Source organism: Leucoraja erinacea, chromosome 40 (genome assembly GCF_028641065.1).
Source record: "Leucoraja erinacea ecotype New England chromosome 40, Leri_hhj_1, whole genome shotgun sequence".
Classification (NCBI taxonomy): Eukaryota; Metazoa; Chordata; class Chondrichthyes; order Rajiformes; family Rajidae; genus Leucoraja; species Leucoraja erinaceus.
In genome coordinates, this window is record NC_073416.1 from 1,649,500 (window position 1) to 1,667,514 (window position 18,015).

Below are 18,015 nucleotides of genomic sequence, written 5' to 3' on the forward strand. Positions count from 1 at the left end.
CCGGAGAAACTCCAGAACTAGGGGTCACAGTTTAAGGATAAGAGGGAAGTCTTTTAGGACCGAGATGAGAAAATCATTTTTTACACAGAGAGTGGTGAATCTGTGGAATTCTCTGCCACAGAAGGTAGTTGAGGCCACACAGTTCATTGGCTATATTTAAGAGGGAGTTAGATGTGGCCCTGTGGCTAAGGGGATCAGGGGGTACGGAGAGAAGGCAGGGATGGGATACTGAGTTGGATGATCAGCTATTGAATAGTGGTCGAAGGGCCGAATGGCCTACTCCTGCACCTATTTTCTACGTTTCTATGTCTATGTTTCTATGGAAACCCACGCAGGTCACGGGGAGAACGTGCAAACTCCGTACAGACAGCACCCATAGTCGGGATCGAACCCGGGTCTCCGGCGCTGTACGCGCTGTAAGGCAGCAACTCTACCGCTGCCACTTGAACTTAACAGCGGAATAAAATTGTGCCATTCAGAAAATCCACTTTTAAATGGATAATGGCTTGATGTGTGCAAGCCGGGACTCAGAGAGATTGAAATGACTTCAGCCCATAGTATCAATCAAGGCTCGCTTAATAGATTCTAACATAGAAGGATTAATATTTTTACACAGTTGACAATAGCAGACTGTTGTCAGCTTGAACTTGGACCAGAAGTGACTGCCAGTGTTAATTACACACTCATTTATTAGGAGCAGGGAGACTTCACTTGTTCAGCAGTACCAGTTTCACCATTGGCGTCTAAGAATCCTTCACATAAATGAGATGCCTGGCCTGATTGAAGGTGTTCCCATTGTAGCATTTTTATTTCCTAATTCCCTTTCTAATCCTTACAATGTAACTGTTTTTTTTTTTGGAATGCCAGAATGCAGATTATTTTGCGTTATGCTTTGTCAGAGTCGAGGGCACTTGAATAACTAGGGAGGAAATATACAATATTTCAGTCACGGTAAGATCTCTTGCTTGTGAAGAAAAGGAATAGGCGATATTTCGAATCGCATTCCTTCTTCTGACTGAAACTCAACGGGTCTGGCAGCAAATGTCACCCATTCCTTCTCTCCAGAGATGCTGCCTGACCCGCTGAGTTACCCCAGCACTCTGTGAAACGTCACCTATCCATGTTCTCCACAGATACTGCCTGGCCCGCTGAGTTATGGTGCAGCAGCATCTATGGAGCGAAGGAAATAGGCAACGTTTCGGGCCGAAACCCTTCTGGAAATAGGCAACGTTTCGGCCGCCGAAACCCTTATTTCCTTAGAAATAGCTGCAACCCGTTTCGGGCCAAAATGTTCCCGATGCTGCCTGACTCGGTTACTCCAGACCCGTCAAATCGTTCTCCTATGCTGCCTGACTTGAGTTACTCCAGCACTCTGTGAAACGTCACCTATCCATGTTCTCCACAGATGCTGCCTGACCCGCTGAGTTACTCCAGCACTCTGTGAAACGTCACCTATCCATGTTCTCCACAGATGCTGCCTGACCCACTGAGTTACTCCAGCACTCTGTGAAACGTCACCTATCCATGTTCTCCACACAGATGCTGCCTGACCCGCTGAGTTACTCCAGCACTCTGTGAAACGTCACCTATCCATGTTCTCCATAGATGCTGCTGCACCCGCTGAGTTTCTCCAGCATTTTTGTGTACCTGAGGTGGTTGACTGATGCACAAAATGATTCATACAGTACAACCCGTTTGACTTCAACCTCAGCCCTTTATGCAAACGTACAACTTCTTTTCTTATCCCAGTCTGGAGTGCTGAGTTTCCTCCCACGCTCCAAGGACGTGCAGGTTTGTAGGTTAATTGGCTTCGGTAAAAATTGTAAATTGTCCCGAGTGTGCAGGATTGTATTGTATTGTATATCTTTATTGTCATTTCCTGAGTATTCGCATACCCAGAGGAAACAAAAAAACGTTGCTCAACCAGTGTCCATTCAGTGTGCATGAAAAATAAATAGAAATAAAAAAAATACATGTATCATGAACAAATTTAACACTCTACTAAACATTCAACAGGCGTTCCGATCGGCAGCGGCACAACAGTGGCTCTGCTGCAGTGTGGGGGTTTGTGCGCGATACTTGGCAGGGGGCAAAGTCCGTTTATCAGTCTTATAGCCTGTGGGAAGAAGCTGAGGAGCATCCTGCTGGTTTTGCAGCTAATGCTCCTGTACCTCTTCCCAGATGGGAGGATGGAGAAAATGTCATGCGATGGGTGGTAAGGGTCTTTGATGATGGAGATGGCTCTGCTGATACATCTCTTCCTGTATATGTCCAGCAGGAAGGGGAGTGGAGCACCAATAATCCTGCTGGCGGTCTTCACTATCCTGTCTAGTTGGTGCCGTTCGTACGCCTTGCAGCTCCCGAACCAGGAAGTGATGCCGTAGGTCAGTGTGCTCTCGACAGTCCCCCTATAAAAAGTCCGTAGGTGTGTCAGGATGGTGTTCGTGTGCGGGGATCACTGGTCGGAGCGGACTCGGTGGGCCGAGGGTCCTGCTTCCAAATGCTGTATCTCTATACTAAGCTAAACTCAAAGAGGATAGACACAAAATGCCGGAGTAACTCTGCGGGACAGGCAGCATCTCCGGAAAGAAGGAATGGGTGACGTTTCGGGTCGGGACCCTTCTTCAGAATAAAGGACTCAGCTCGGAGAACTGGCAAGTTGGGTACTGAGTCTCCTGCACCCTCACCTTTCCCATCTGTGAGCAGGAAACAGAAAGCAGTACACGACAGGGGAAGTAAAACGGGATCTGGGGGTCCTTGTTCATCAGTCAATGAAAGTAAGCATGCAGGTACAGCAGGCAGTGAAGAAAGCTAATGGCATGTTGGCCTTTATAACAAAAGGAGTTGAGTATAGAAGCAAAGAGGTCCTTCTGCATTTGTACAGAGCCCTAGTGAGACCACACCTGGAGTATTGTGTGCAATTTTGGTTCCCTAATTTGAGGAAGGACATTCTTGCTATTGAGGGAGTGCAGCGTAGGTTCACTAGGTTAATTCCCGGGATGACTGGACTGTCATATGCTGAGAGAATGGAGCAGCTGGGCTTGTACACTCTGGAGTTTAGAAGGATGAGAGGATATCTTATTTAAACATATAAGATTATTAAGGGTTTGGACACGCTAGAGGCAGGAAGCATGTTCCCGATGTTGGGGGAGTCCAGAACCAGGGGCCACAGTTTAAGAATAAAGGGTAAGCCATTTAGAATGGAGATGAGGAAACACTTTTTCTCACAGAGAGTTGTGAGTCTGTGGAATTCTCTGCCTCAGAGGGCGGTGGAGGCCGGTTCTCTGGATGCTTTCAAGAGAGAGCTAGATAGGGCTCTTAAAGATAGCGGAGTCAGTGGATATGGGGAGAAGGCAGGAACGGGGTACTGATTGTGGATGATCAGCCATGATCATATTGAATGGCGGTGCTGGCTCGAAGGGCCGAATGGCCTCTACTCCTGCACCTATTGTCTAATGTCTATTGTTTATTGACCTCTTAGGACCTCCTACGACCTCGTGACGACCTCGCTGCGAGTATGAGTCGAGGGCAAACTCGGCAGAGGTCGTGAATTAGGTCGTGAAAGTTGGACAGGCCCTGAAGGTTTACAACTAAAACTTAAGGCATCTCCAGCCCCACTTGTGAAACAGTCTACAGTTCCCACATTGGCCTTATCAGGCACCACAGAATCCACAGAAGCATGGTGGAAGCAAGTCATCTCCAATCCTCGGAACTTGTAGATGTAGTACATTTCTGGAAGACACTTCCACATAAAAGACTGGTGCGCAAGATATGAGCTGACAGTAATGGGAGAAATGTATTCACGTGAATTGAAGGCTGGTTATCACCATAAAGATAGGGAGTCGGAATACATGGGTCTTTTTCAAGCTGGGAATATGTAACTGGTGGAGTGCTCCAAGGATCAGTTCTTGCTTCTCAATTATTTATGATTTATATACATATAACCATATAACCATATAACAATTACAGCACGGAAATAGGCCATCTTGGCCCTACAAGTCCATGCCGAACAAATTTTTTTCCCCTTAGTCCCACCTGCCTGCACTCGTACCATAACCCTCCATTCCCTTCTCATCCATATGCCTATCCAATTTATTTTTAAATGATACCAATGAACCTGCCGACACCACTTCCACTGGAAGCTCATTCCATACCGCTACCACTCTCTGAGTAAAGAAGTTCCCCCTCATATTGCCCCTAAACTTCTGTCCCTTAATTCTGAAGTCATGTCCTCTTGTTTGAATCTTCCCTATTCTCAAAGGGAAAAGCTTGTCCACATCAACTCTGTCTATCCCTCTCATCATTTTAAAGACCTCTATCAAGTCCCCCCTTAACCTTCTGTGCTCCAAGAATAAAGACCTAAATTAGTAACTTAGTTGTTGAAACCCCCAGGCAACATTCTAGTAAACCTCCTCTGTACTCTCTCTATTTTGTTGACAATACATGACCTAGAGAAAGCATCCAAGTTAGCCAGTGAAACTAAATTAGGTTGGAGGGCATGTTGTGATTTGGACAAAAATAGTCATAGAGTGATACAGTGTGGAAACAGGCCCTTCAGCCCAACTTGCTCACACCAGCCAACATGTCCCATCTACACTAGTCCCACCTCCCTGTGTTTGGCCCATATCCCTCCAAACCTGTCCTATCCATGTATCTGTCTCACTTTCTTAAACGTTGGGATAGTCCCTGCTTCCTCCGGCAGCTCGTTCCATACACCCACCACCCTTTGTGTGAAAATGTTGCCCCTCACATTCGTATTAACTCTTTTCCCCTTCACCTTGAACCTGTGTCCTCTGGTCCTCGATTCCCCAACTCTGGGCAAGAGACTCTGTGCATCTCCCCGAACTATTCCTGCAACATGGACTCTGCGACAGGATCGAGGTAAATTTACCTGGTGAGTAAAATCTGAGGAAGGGGTTGGACAGGCTAGATGCAGGAAGATTGTTCCCGATGTTGGGGAAGTCCAGGACAAGGGGTCACAGTTTAAGGATAAGGGGGAAATCTTTTAGGACCGAGATGAGAAAAACATTTTTCACACAGAGAGTGGTGAATCTGTGGAATTCTCTGCCACAGAAGGTAGTTGAGGCCACAGTTCATTGGAAGGAGTACCTCTGTATTTAAATGCTGGATAAAACGGGTTGGCAAGGTGGCGCAGCGGTAGAGTCGCTGCCTCACAGCGCCAGAGACCCGGGTTCGATCCTGACCTCGGACGCTGTCTGTACGGAGTTTGCACGTTCTCCCCGTGACCTGCGTGGCTTTTCTCCAGAATCTCCGGTTTCCTCCCACACTCCAAAGACGTGCAGGTTTGTAGGCTGTTTGGCTTGGTTAAAATTGTAAATTGTCCCTAGTGTGTGTAGGACAGTGCGAGTGCACAGGGATCGCTGGTCAGCGCGGACTCGGTGGTTCCGCGCTATATCTCTAAAACTAATAGACGCTGGATTTTGGAAGGCAGTTTAGCATTCAGCTCTGCAGCTCCGACCATCCTTGTGTTCTTTTAAATAGAGAGCAAAGCAACAAACCTCGTTCCACTGAGACTTTCCCACAGCAGTTGCAGCCTGGAGCTTTGATCTGTAATTCATGTCGGTATAGAAATGGGGAGCGATGTGAATAATGGCATCATTTGGCACACACCTGATGCTCACAAAACATCAGGAGCACTAACAAGGGATGCTCAGACCAATGTTATAATTAGCATGATTTCATGCAGAAATGATAATTCATGCAATCTAATATGCATCCCATCACATTTTGCACAATTAGCAACAAGAAAATAAGCGAACCGCAGTCTAATTTCTGGACAATATTGTCACCAGTACATTCCATAAAATTACGCATGGTATCACGTCATTATTGCTTTGCAAGGGTATAAGGAGAAAGGGTCCAAAACTAAGCAATGTGACACTGTGGCGCCAGAGACCCGGGTTCCACCCCAACTACGGGCGCTGTCTGTACGGAGTTTGCACGTTCTCCCCGTGACCTGCGTGGGTTTTCTCCGGGTGCTCCGGTTTCCTCCCACACTACAAAGACGTGCGGGTTTGTAGGTAAATTGGTTTGTGTGAATTGTCCCTAGGATGGTGCTGGTGATCTCTTCCATGTCTCTTTAGACTTTGGAGATACAGCGGGGGAAACAGCGGCCCACCGAGTCCGCGCCGCCCAGCGATCCCCAAGCGCTAACCTACACACTAGCGGCAATTTGCAATTTTACCGAAGTCTGAAGAAGGCTCTTGACCCGAAACGTCACCGGTTCCACCTATCCAGAGATGCTGCCGCTGAGTCCCGCTGAGTTACTCCAGCATTTTGTGTCTACCTTTGGTGTAAACCAGTTCCTTCCTACAGTTTTCTACACGTGGTTATTTTTTGCAGGTTTGGAGAATTTTCTGCCCGGGCTTTTATCATTCTTGAACATCCAGTACACTTACTCTGTCCTTAATGTACTTAGTTGCTTTTCAAGTTTGGTTAATGTATCTATTCACTTCAGAGTTAAACTCATTCTGTATTTGAGGGAAAAAATGGTTTCATTGAAACATCTCTGTCACATCCATCATTTTATTGATCTATCAACCAGTCAAATCAAATCATCGAAACAATAGTCCTTTTTATCTTCCAACCTTATTTTTATTTTAAGTCTGACAACATTTAGAATACAGGACTTGAAGATATCCCCCATAATTACACATTTCTTTCAGTTCTTTATCCAGATATATATGCCCTTTCATTTTTAATTCACTTTTCTTGACTCCATATTTGAATTTAAACAAATGTGAAATCAATTATAATGCATACGGCATGTTTTTAGCTTATATTCCGCCTGGGCTGCTTGCATCCTGATGGCATGAATGTTGAATTCTCCCAATTCTGCTAGCTCTTGCTGTCTCCTCCCCTTCCTTAACCCTCGGGCTGTCTCCTCCCATCCCCCCGCCCTCGGGCTCCTCCTCCTCCTCCTCCCCTTTTTCCTTCCTTCTCCCCTCCCACCCCCATCAGTCTGAAGAAGGGTTTCGGCCCGAAACGTCGCCTATTTTCTTCGCTCCATAGATGCTGCTGCACCCGCTGAGTTTCTCCAACATTTTTGTGTACCTTCGATCTTCCAGCATCTGCAGTTCCTTCTTGAACACATGTTTTTAGCTTAGTTTGGTTTAGGGATACAGCACGGAAACAGGCCCTTCGGCCCACCGAGTCCGCGCCGACCAGCGATCCCCGTACACTAACACCATCCAACACACACTAGGGGCAATTTACAATTTTACTAAAGCCAATTAGCCTGCAAACCTGCACGTTTTTGGAATATGGGAGGAAACCGGAGCACCCGGAGAAAACCCACAAAGGTCACGGCGAAAACATACAAATTCCGTACAGACAGCAGCGGTAGAGTTGCTGTCTCACAGCGCCAGAGACCCGGGCTCGATCGTGACTACGGGTGCTGTCTGTACGGAGTTTGTACGTTCTCCCCGTGACCTGCGTGGGTTTTCTCCGGGATCTTCTGTTTCCTCCCACACTCCAAAGACGTACAGGTTTTTAAGATTAATTGGCTTGGTATAAATGTAAAAATCGTCCCTAGTGTGTGTATGTGTAGGATAGTGTTAGTGTGCGGGGATCGCTGGTCGGCACGGACTCGGTGGGCCGAAGGGCCTGTTTCCGTGCTGTGTCTCTAAACTAAGCAAAAACGAACTTTTTTTGTAACTAATTTGTTATTTGCACTATATTAGTTATTTATTAAACTTTTTCATTTATTTCCCATTTTATACAATGTTTACATGTTCACTCTTTCTGTTGTGCTGCAGTAAGTAAGAATTTCATTGCCCCCGTCCGTGCCATAGACCAATATACTCTCTAGAATTTAGAAGATTGAGAGGGGGATCTTATAGAAACTTACAAAATTCTTAAGGGGTTGGACAGGCTAGATGCAGGAAGATTGTTCCCGATGTTGGGGAAGTCCAGGACAAGGGGTCACAGCTTAAGGATAAGGGGGAAATCCTTTAAAACCGAGATGAGAAGAACTTTTTTCACGCAGAGAGTGGTGAATCTGTGGAATTCTCTGCCACAGAAGGTAGTTGAGGCCACACAGTTCATTGGCTATATTTAAGAGGGAGTTAGATGTGGCCCTTGTGGCTAAGGGGATCAGGGGGTATGGAGAGAAGGCAGGTACAGGATACTGAGTTGGATGATCAGCCATGATCATATTGAATGGCGAATGGTGCAGGCTCGAAGGGCCGAATGGCCTACTCCTGCACCTAATTTCTATGTTTCTATGTAAAACACTCTTGACATGACTTGAATAAGTCTGCAAAGCAAAAAGAGAATAGATGAGAATGAAGAATAACCAGGAATAATCGCAGGCAAATAAATTAATAAATTCAAGGGTTTAATTAATACACAAGCTTGCAGGAACGCTGCTGATGCTTTCCTGAAGAATGAAACCTATGATGCAAGGAATGAGCCTGTTACGGTCTTGATAGCTAATGTTTTTAAGAAGTGCTGAGACTTAAAGTTGTTCATTTCTTGACAGCACTAGCTTCCTTATTTTTTCTGCAGTAAATTACAGTGCAATATGTAGTAATACTGGGGGAGTGGGGAAGGATTGATTTTCAACTGAAATCAGTCAGGGTTAAAAGGTAACATTGAAACAGGAATTGGCATAGAAATGTGACACAGGATTAATGCCAATTCGGCCCTTCGAGCCTGCACCGCCATTCAATATGATCATGGCTGATCATCCAACTCAGTATCCCGTACCTGCCTTCTCTCCATACCCCCTGATCCCCTTAGCCACAAGGGCCACATCTAACTCCATCATAAATAAAGCCAATGAACTGGCCTCAACACCTCTGTAGCAGAGAGTTCCATAGATTCACCACTTCTCGTGTGAAAAACCCTTCTTGGCATCTCGGTTTGTAGTAGCATTTGCCCCCACTAGAGGTGCTGTGACCCTGTTGCCAGGGAGGGAGGTTCACATCGGGAACAAGCGTTTGCATCATAACTTGTCCATGGCGCAGAATTTTAGTAAGTTTCTACGGTGGCCCAGCTCAAGAGTCTCCTAACGGCGCCAGAGACCCGTATAAACCAAATGAACTTAAAGTTGTTCATTTCTTTACAGCACCAGCTTCCTTATTTTTTCTGCAGTAAATTACAGTGCAATATGCAGTAATACTGGGGGAGTGGGGAAGGATTGATTTTAGACTGAAATCAGTCAGGGTTAAAAGGTAACATTGAAGCAGGAATTGGCATTTGCATGTGAGACAGGATTTAATGCAAATTCACGAGTATGAATGAAACCGAGGTGCCCAGAAAGCCGTGGCTGTTTCCTGCAAACTCTTTAATAATGAAATGCTGCCTCTGTCCCACAGCAGAACAAGTAAACTGCAGGCATAGGGGTGATGTAGTATCTCCCTGCCCCCACTAGAGGTGCTCTGTTGCTGTTGCCAGGGAGGGAGGTTCACTTCCTCGACAAGCGTTTTGTATCATAACTTGTCATGGCGCAGAATTGTTAGTGGCGGCACGGTGGCGCAGCGGGTAGAGTCGCTGCCTCACGGCGCCAGGGACCCAGGTTCGATCCTGACCACGGGCGCTGTCTGTACGGAGTTTGCACGTTCTCTCCCCGTGACCCGCGTGGGTTTTCTCCGGGTGCTCCGGTTTCCTCCCACACTCCAAATACGTGCAGGTCTGTAGGTCAATTGGCTTTGGTAATTTGCAAATTGTTGAACCTAGTGTGTGTTGGGTTGGGAATGTGAGAATGTAGGCGGCCCTATCCCTATCTCGATGGGCCGAAGGGTCTCTTTCCTTGCTGCGTCTCTCAACTAAACTAAATTATTCACTACTGGGAAAAATCTCAATCTGCCTGGACACTTCATGATTTTGAACTTCAAATCTCTTCTCAAAGTTCATCGCTCCAGAGTCACAGAGTGATACAGCATGGAAACAGGCCCTTCAGCCCAACTTGCCCACACCGGCCACCATGTCTTTTCTACACTAGTCCCACCTACCCACGTTTTGCCCATATCCCTCCAAAACTGTCCTATCCATGTACCTGTCTAACTGTCCTTAACCTTGGGACCTTCGCTTACCGCCTCAACTACCTCCTCTGGCAGCTCGTCTCATACACCCATCCACCGGTGTGGAAATGTTGGACGGGGATTCCTACTGTGCGTTCGGCCCCACTAAACAAAACCCTCTGGTCACGCTGGCCCCTACTCGGTTGGACTTTGTGTGCAGTCCAGCACCCGGGGCCAACTCATCATTCACCCAGCCACGGCCCAGTCGCTCAACGAATTGCCGTTGGGAATTTGTCCCGTATTTTTGACCTCTTGTCCCTTATTTGGGAGTGAGAATGTTGGCAACATCCTCGTAAATCTTCTCCGAACCCTTTCCAGCTTGACGACATCTTTCCTATAACACGGTGCCCAGAACTGAACACAATATTCTAAATGCGGTCTCACCAACGTCTTATACAACTGCAACATGACCTCCCAACTTCTATACTCAATACTCTGACTGATGAAGGCCAAAGTGCCAAAAGCCTTTTTGACCACCTTATCTACCTGCGACTCCACCTTCAAGGAACCATGCACCTGTACTCCTAGATCCCTCTGCTCTACAACACTACCCAGAGGCCGACCATTCACTGCGTAGGCCCTGCCCTTGTTTGACGTCCAAAAATGCATCACCTCACACACTTCTCTGTATTCAATTCCATCAACCATTCCTCCGCCCACCTGGCCAATCGATCCAGATCCTGCTGCAATCGTTCACAACCATCTTCACTATCTGCAAAAGCACCCATCAGCAAACTTGCTCATCTTGCCATGTATGTTCTCATCCAAATCATTGATATGGATTAAGCACAAAAAAAAACATGTTTGTGTCGCCTATTTCACAACCATGGGATATTTGAAGGTGCTTCGCACATAGTGAAGTATTTGTGTTGTGTGGACAACAATCAGGCTTTAAAATATCTGTGCCTTACTTGAATATCTTTTGTCCCATAACAATAGCCACAAGCAAAACAGAATGTATCGGCTAAAGTGCATTCTGATGCATTGTTTTCGGATAAACACTTCATTTCATTTAAAATATTCAGAAGAAATTGTACAGAGTTCACGCCAAAAAAAATTCTTATAACCAATATATGGTGCAGTCTCATTTCTTTTTTAACATACTTAGCATAAGCTAGGTGTACCACAGGTACTGACCTCCCCACCATCGAAGGGATCTACAGGACTCGCTGCCTCAAAACGGCAGCCAGCATCATCGGAGACCCACACCAGCCTGGCCACGCTCTCATTCCATCCCTGCCATTGGGAAGAAGGTATCAAAGCTTGAAAACTGTAACATCCAGGTTCAGGAACAGCTGCTTCCCCACAACTATCAGGCTATTAAACACCACAACCTCAAATAAGCTCCGAACTACATAGACTTGGGGGCATCGGTTTTGTCTTTTTGCATTATTATTGGGTCTTTTCATGTGCGTGTGTGAATGAATTAATAAATTTATTGGCCAAGTATTCATACAAGGAATTTGCCTTGATGCTCTGCCCGCAAGTGACAACATGACATACAGTGGCAGTTGGTGCATGTATGTATGTATGTATATATATATATATATATATAGATATATACACACACATTATATATATATATATACACACACATACACATATATATGTATGTGTGTGTGTGTGTGTGTATATATATATAACATACACACATACATACACATAAAAAAACTGCCTTTCTGCCTTTTGATTCGTTGACGGCTGCTCCTTCCTATCAGCTTCCAACACACTTCAATACAAAGTTGCAAGACAGGAACACTATGAACTTTTCACCTCAATGGGATATCACAGCAGGTTACACAAAAAAGCTGGAGAAACTCAGCGGGTGCAGCAGCATCTATGGAGCGAAGGAAATAGGCAACGTTTCGGGCCGAAACCCTTCTTCAGACATCACAGCATCAGATCACAGCAAGTGCTTCAACAGGAGGGGGAGGGCCAATTGGTATTGCAATTGGAACTGCTGCAGCAGGCAGGGCAGGTGAAATTGGAATGTTTTTTAAATCCACTACTGAGGGAGGCAGGAGAGTGCTGGAATCTTACATTTGGGAACGGCTTCAGTTCCGTTGGAGGAGACGGGTGCATGGTGGAATATTGGGTTGGGGGATCACACCATTGGGGGAGCAGACCCAACGGGTCTGCACTTGGTCTAGTATATATATATATACATACACATTATATATATATATATACACACACACATACATACACACATACACATAAAAAAACTAATATATATATATATAAACAAAAATTATATTATATATTATATAATCTATATCTACACGCTGAACTTTTTTATAGGGTTATTATATTTTATGTATGTATATATATATATATATTACATATACACTCACTGAATTTTTTTTGCTTATTATACTATTTACAGAGTGCTATGTTGACACATTCTGTGGGGCTGTTGCAAGTAAGAATGTCATTGTTCTGCCTGGGACATCCGACAAACACTCTTGACTCATGCACGTTATGTGCGGAGGAGGTTTGGAGTGGATGGCGTAACACAGACCCTTCACCCATCTGGGCCTTTCTGCTGGTCATACGTGGCCTTAAATGTGTCCAGGGGTTTATATCCCTGAACCTTGTGCTGCACCAGCCAGAAACACGCAGACATGGATAGTTCCACTAGCAGATTTAGGGTGGCCAATGGAGACTATTTTCACCCAATTAATAGCGCGGAGTTATTTTTATATGATTGGGCATTATTGGCTCGTTCCGATACCTCCTCTAGAATTGGTGATCCCCCCAGTTCAGTTGAGTTTATTGTCACGTGCACCGAGGTACAGTGAAAAGCTTTTGTTGCGTGCTAACCAGTCAGCGGAAAGACAACACATGATTACAATCGAGCCATTTGCAGTGTACAGATACATGGTAAGGGAATAAGTGGAAGGTGAAGCCAGTCAAAGGGTCTCCAATGAGGTAGATGGGAGGTCAGGACCACTCTCTGGTTGTGGTAGGATGATTCAGATGCCTGATAACAGCCGGGAAGAAACTGCCCCTGAATCTGGAGGTGTGTGTGCGTTTGTTTTCACACTTCTGTACCTCTTGCCCGATGGGGGAGGGGAAGATCAAATTCTCGGCGAGTTTATGTCGCGACTGTCCTCAAAGGTCAACAGCCCAGTAACCGACACCAGCAACACACACACATTTGTACCAGCGTAAAAAAACCGAATGCAAGTATTATTATTTCTCAGTCGGGGCTCAATTCTCTCAAAAACATGTGTGTCACATCAGAGATAAGTCGTTGCAGTGAGGAAATGTCCTGCGTAGATTTCATTTTGAGGATTTCACATAAAATGTGGGTTATGTGGGAGTTAGGGAATATTCTAACTTATCTTTCAGGACATGACAATTTATTAATAAAATTTCCAGCTTTCAGATATTACATCTTGCCTTTCACCACCTTTCAATAGGAGGAAATTAAACTTAATTGACAGAAAATTATCATCCCTCTTGAGTTCTATTTTACAAGGTCTCTCTAGTGGACTAGTTACGTCATTTCCAATTATCTAAATGAATACAGTATTTCACCTCCCAGCTCAAATTAGCATAGAAAATAAAGACTGTTTATTACCATAATTAATCTGTATTACTCCAATATTCCGAATACCAAAGCCTTTCCTATACATAGTTATTTCCCAAGTCATTTGGTGAGCATAAAAGCCTCTTTGTCCTTCAATATCTCGATGTTGCAGTGCCTCAGTCATTTTTGAATGTAACCTTGAAAACATTTTTTTGAACTATGAGTCAGTCTTTTATTCCATTTCCACCCTGTGCACATCTGAACCATATTTGTGGTTCCATCTTCCCAGTCTAATGTCTCCTGGCTATTTCAAACCCTCTTCAACAGCTGTTCCGCCACTGTGGCTCATACAATTCCTTTTCATGCATCTTTTGATGTGGCCCCACAGATTGAAATTATTTTGGTAAATTTTAAAAATGGATGAACCCCCTTTACAATAAAACGCTCACCACCTATTTCCCCTGGCAATTTGGCGTAAAAAAAACCGAATGCAAGTATTATTATTTCTTCGGGGCTCAATTCTCTTCAAAAACATGTGTGTCACATCAATGTCCTGCGTAGATTTCATTTGAGGGTTTCACATAAAATGTGGGTTATGTGGGAGTTAGGGAATATTCTAACTTATCTTTCAGGACATGACAATTTATTAACAAAATTTCCAGCTTTCAGATATTACATCTTGCCTTTCACCACCTTTCAATAGGAGGAAATTAAACTTAATTGACAGAAAATTATCATCCCTCTTGAGTTCTATTTTACAAGGTCTCTCTAGTGGACTAGTTACGTCATTTCCAATTATCTAAATGAATACAGTATTTCACCTCCCAGCTCAAATTAGCATAGAAAATAAAGACTGTTTATTACCATAATTAATCTGTATTACTCCAATATTCCGAATACCAAAGCCTTTCCTATACATAGTTATTTCCCAAGTCATTTGGTGAGCATAAAAGCCTCTTTGTCCTTCAATATCTCGATGTTGCAGTGCCTCAGTCATTTTTGAATGTAACCTTGAAAACATTTTTTTGAACTATGAGTCAGTCTTTTATTCCATTTCCACCCTGTGCACATCTGAACCATATTTGTGGTTCCATCTTCCCAGTCTAATGTCTCCTGGCTATTTCAAACCCTCTTCAACAGCTGTTCCGCCACTGTGGATCATACAATTCCTTTTCATGCATCTTTGGCCACAGTTTGATGTGGCCCCACAGATTGAAATTATTTTGGTAAATTTTAAAATGGATGAACCCCCTTTACAATAAAACGCTCACCACCTATTTCCCCTGGCATTTGTTCTTGCAGTTTTCGATGGCTAAAGTTTAGTTGTTTCAGCTGTGCAGCTTTCCGAATCAGAATCAGAATCAGACTTTATTCGGCAAGTATGTTTTGCAACATACGGGGAATTTAATTTGCCAGGTCAGTCATACAATTAAAAGCAACAGATCACTTCAAAAACACATTTTAACATGAACATCCTTACAGCACCGCCCCGCGCGGCTTGGAATGGCCGCGGGACTCTGCGAGCGCACGCCGGGGGCTCTAACACCAAGACCCGGTGTGCGACCTCGCACCACCCGGCGTGGCTTTAATGGCCGCGGGACAATCGCCATCGCCAGCCGGGGGTTTTGACTTTGACTCTGACATCGGGGGGGGGGGGGGGGGCAGAGTGCAGTGGAGAGATAAGTTTATTTGGCCTTCCATCACAGCGATGTGATGGATGTTTATGTAAATTATGTTGTGTCTTGGGTCTATTTGTTTGTAATGTATGGCTGCAGAAATGGCATTTCGTTTGCACCTCAAGGGGTCCAAATGACAATTAAATGTATCTTGATGACAATTAAATGTATCTTGATGACAATTAAATGTATCTTGGTCTTGATCCACCACAGTGAGGAATGTGGAGGAGTCACTGTGGTGGAAGGCGAAATAAAGTTCGTCCCTACCTTAGTTCTTCCTCGGTCGTGGGCCCTCGAGCCCCCACCCCCGTTGACGGGACGGTCTTGACTCGGGGTTGGTCGAGCCTTCTGCGATGTTGGAGCTCCGGACTAACGTCACCCAAGACTGCGAGCCCTTGGTGGTCGCGGTGGGAGCGATCCCAGGCAAGGGACCCGCTCCGATGTTACGTCCGTGCCCCGCGGTGGGGCTCACGGCAATCCGAGGCGGCCTCCAGCTCCATCGATAGTCGGCTGCAGAGCCCGGAGAATGTGATCCGAAAATTGATCACATCTCCGGGAAGGTAGGAGCTTGAAAATAAGTTTCTTCCCAAAATTGCAACACCTCACATTTCTCTGTATTAAACTCCAACAGCCATTCCTCAGCCCACCTGGCTAACCGGTCCAGATCCTGCTGCAATTTTTGAAAAACCAACGGGTCTGCACTTGGTCTAGTAAATAGTTCAAAGCAGGTAAAACAGCAACATTAAAATACAGTAAAACCAATCATTAAAATGTCCAGGACAGCTGATTTGAGTGGCCAGTGCCAGAGTTATTAAATTGTCAGTGCAAAAGCAGCAGAAGCAGGTGGAGTGCGTGTTTAGCAGCCTCACAGCCTGTGGCAGGAAGCTGTTTAGCAGTCTTGTAGTCCGGGCTTTGATGCTTCGATATCTCTTGCCTGATGGCAGGAGATCCAGGTGTATGTGGAGGGGGTGCAGTTTGTCCTTAGCTATTCTCAGAGCTTTTTACAGACAGCGGCTCTGGAACAGTTCTTGTACCGAGGGTAGGGAGACGCCAATGATCCTCTCTGCTAAGCATGTGGGCAGAGCACCAAGGCAAATTCCTTGTATGTGAATACTTGGCCAATAAACTAACTTACTTACTTACTTACTTAACCTACAAACCTGTACGCCTTTGGAGTGTGGGAGGAAACTGAAGATCTTGGGGGAAAAAAACACATATGGTCACGGGGAGAACGTACAAACTCCGTACAGACAGCACCCGTAGTCGGAATCGAACCTGGGTCTCTGGTGCTGTGAGGCAGCGACTCTACTCGCTGTGCCACCACCATTTGCTGTACCCTGCTCTTCAAAGGCAATCTTCCTCCTGTCTTATGGATTCCCAGGCTGCAGGTTAGGTTAAAATTAAACCCACGCCACACAACAAAGGAGTACAAAGTAGATTATTAAACATGATGAATGCCACTCTGAGCTTCTGAACGCTTGGCAAAATTGGATTAGACTGTGCAAACTAATTTTCTGCTAAGCACAAATTGTGTTGAATCGAAAAAAAACCATTTCAATGATTTTGCCTTCCCGAATAAATGAACAAGTTGAGAGGCCAAGTATAAAACTTCCACTTCCTCATCATATATCTCCTCATTATATAGAATTCCTGTAACACTATCTAGCCTTGGCTCAAGCATAAATCATTTTTAAGTTAATAATTTTTTCATTACACAGCCCCAAAGATTCTGTCAATCTGAGGCCTAATTTTCTCCGAGAGGCAAAGCAAGTCTTATCTTTTGCTCATGAACACAGTGTAGTAAAAGGCTGCATTTTTTTCTGAATGGCTCTTTGTCACTGCAAAGCTTTTACAGTGTTAAATCATTTTGACTAGCGAAAGGGACTTAGACAAAAGTGAAACAAGAGGTCAACAGACCAAGTTAATTTGGCTATTTCAATGCAGAAGAAGTGGAAATCCCAATTCGAACATGATGAATGGTTTTACATGGATTAGATTATACCTCGATACAACCTTAAGATTCAGATTCAGATTCAATTTTAATTGTCATTGTCAGTGTACAGTACAGAGACAACGAAATGCATTTAGCATCTCCCTTGAAGAGCGACATAGCAAACGATTTGAATAAATAATAATAAGTGTCCGGGGGGGGGGGGGGGGGGGGTGGTGATTGGCAGTCACCGAGGTACGTTGTTGAGTAGAGTGACAGCCGCCGGGAAGAAGCTGTTCCTCGACCTGCTGGTTCGGCAACGGAGAGACCTGTAGCGCCTCCCGGATGGTAGGAGGGTAAACAGTCCATGGTTGGGGTGAGAGCAGTCCTTGGCGATGCTGAGCGCCCTCCGCAGACAGTGCTTGCTTTGGACAGACTCAATGGAGGGGAGCGAGGAACCGGTGATGCGTTGGGCAATTTTCACCACCCTCTGCAATGCCTTCCGGTCGGAGACAGAGCAGTTGCCATACCATACTGTGATGCAGTTGGTAAGGATGCTCTCGATGGTGCAGCGGTAGAAGTTCACCAGGATCTGAGGAGACGGATGGACCTTCTTCAGTCTCCTCAGGAAGAAGAGACGCGGGTGAACCTCTCTCCCCCCCAATTAATACTTAATACTCTCTCCCCCCAATCCAAGCTCTTGATAACTCAGTCTGAAGCTTTCCCAGACCCGTTGATAGAGCCCAGGGTCAAGAATTACAATTGCAAGGCACGCCATTCATACGCTAAAAGATGTTTCTTTCTTTCCCTTCCAGCAAGCTGAATGTT